Source organism: Manis javanica, chromosome 4, assembly GCF_040802235.1.
Source record: "Manis javanica isolate MJ-LG chromosome 4, MJ_LKY, whole genome shotgun sequence".
Taxonomy (NCBI): Eukaryota; Metazoa; Chordata; class Mammalia; order Pholidota; family Manidae; genus Manis; species Manis javanica.
This window is the reverse complement of record NC_133159.1, coordinates 89,452,655-89,454,827: the sequence shown is the minus strand read 5'-3', so window position 1 is coordinate 89,454,827 and position 2,173 is coordinate 89,452,655. Positions and strand designations below refer to the sequence as shown.

The 2,173-nt window shown below is 52.8% G+C and overlaps 1 pseudogene; it reads right to left on the bottom strand.

Moving 5' to 3' along the window:
• Window positions 1-446: 446 nt before the first annotated feature.
• On the bottom strand, window positions 447-1,905 carry LOC108397206 (zinc finger protein 174 pseudogene; annotated as a pseudogene).
• Window positions 1,906-2,173: the final 268 nt, after the last annotated feature.

The following is a 2,173-nucleotide window of genomic DNA, read 5'->3' as shown; positions in this document are numbered from 1 at the left end:
GCCTTGAAGTTCTCTTGGGCCACTTATCCTTACTAAGGACGTGTGTGCATGATAAAAGTCGTATGGCATGGCAGCAGAGGCGTATTGTGTAGAGTTTACTCCTGGACACATTTAGAGGATAAAGAGAGCAGCGTGTGGGTGGTGGTGCTAACATCGGGTATGGGAGGTGCCTGCAGGATCGTCCTGACTCCCCCTCAGCAGTTACTCCCTGCTCTCCAACAGGAACCCTGGTTCTCTCTGACCCAACACCCTGACCTGCCTGCTGCCTTTCACCCCGTCAACACGCAGTCATGTGCCCTCAGCTTCTGGGACTCCTCGCCGGGCACTTCTCAAGGACCTCCGGCTTTCCTTGTAAGTCAGGGTGTCGGTCTTTATGATTCACATGCAGATGGAGGTAGGACAAACACAAACACCTTCTCTCTGGGCAGAAGGAGGGAGCCCTGCCTTCAGTCCCCATGGTGGAGTTGCTGATGCTGGTAAAGGTTCGAGCACTGGTGAAAATTTTTCCCACACAGGCCACGCTGGTATGGTTTCTCCCGGTGTGGATCCTCTGGTGCAGTTTCAGGGTCAGTTGCCGCCCAAAGCAGTTCCCACACTCTCCACATGCGTTGGGTTTCTCCCCCATGTGAACGCGTTTGTGTCTTTTCAGCTCTGAATATCACGTGAAACTTTTTCCACAGTCATCGCATTTGTATGGCTTCTGTGCTGAGCAGGCTGGCTGGTGAGCAAGGCTCTACAGACAGCTGCTCAGGCTTCTTTTACTTCCTTTGCTTTTCTTCAGCTCTCTCAGCGGGTGGCTTTTTAGGGAGCTGCTGCTGTATTCTAGTTCCCTGCAATGTCTCTGGTAGTTGGCGAATGGCTTTTGAGCATTTGAGAGGCTCCCCTGCCTTCCTGACAGCCGGGGTTCAGTCATATTTGCCTCTCGGCTCAGGACTCTGCAGACCATTCCCTTTGGATCTACCTGCTGACACTGCGCATGGCTTTGCTCCTTTAGTCCCCTCCTGCTGTGGATTTTCCGTGTTGTCACTTTTCATTCTGGGGGGCCTCTGTTCCAGCCAATTTGGAGGTTGGTTCCTGGAAAAATGGGGATTTTCCCCAATGGTGGGGGCTCAGCTGGTCCTGGGATCTTGCCTGGGAAACCTCCTCCTGAGAGCTCTCCTTAGGGTATCTCCTAGGAGTTTGCAGTTGAAAATGTGGCAGTTCCTGTTCTCCAAGCTGAGATCCAGTTTTCTCCAAAAGCCCCTGCATGCAAACGGCCACCCACTGCTTTGGTCTTCTGGCTGCTCTGTGAAAATCTTTCACCAGGGTGACAATTTCCTTGCTGCTCATTGGACACCGAAGTCTGACCCAAGCCTGTATCTCTGGGGGCCGGGTGTTCAGAAACTGCTCCAGCACCAGCAGCTCCAACATCTGGTCCTTGGTGTTTACCTCGGGCTGCAGCCACTACCGGCATAGCCGCTGGAGCCAGGAGAGTGCCTCTTGGGGTACAGACACCTCTTGATAACAATACCGTCTAAAGCTCTGGCAGGAGAGCTCAGAATCGGGACAGTCTTTTTGCAGAGGGGGCTCCCGTTTCTCTTCCAGCTTTGCTATTGTGTGACTCTCTTGCTTGGAGGAAGCCTGTGTGTGGGACTACGAGCTCAGGCTTATCTCCATCTTGGCCACCACTGTGCGGCAAAGGAGACAGCTTCTGTGAATAGTCAGGACTTTGGGGTCATAACCTGGAGCATTCTTTCTGAATGCTAGAAAGAGGCTAGACACGAAGCTCTGTTGAGGATGTTGGGGAGGACAGAACTGCACATTCACTAGTCTTGACCCCAAATCATCAAGACAACAGTCTCTGAGAATGTTTGTCTTTGTCTTTTCACTAGTTTCTTGAACTGTCTTGCGAAGAAGACAAGACATAATGTCCTAAAAGAAAACTGGAGAAAACACCGCTTTCACTTCAACTGTAAGTGCACAAGGTCCTGGAAGAAATGCGCAACAGGACCTACGGGGCTGGCGGGAATCCCTGGGGAAAGTCCACGCTGCCACACACCACAAACCAGCTCTCCCGCATCCTGGTCACATTGACCTCGCACATGTCGCCAGGAGCCACAGGGTGCACCCAGGAAGGTCACCTCACATGCCTGGGCTGGACTCCACTGAAGCCTCTCGCTCCCCAGCATGGTGG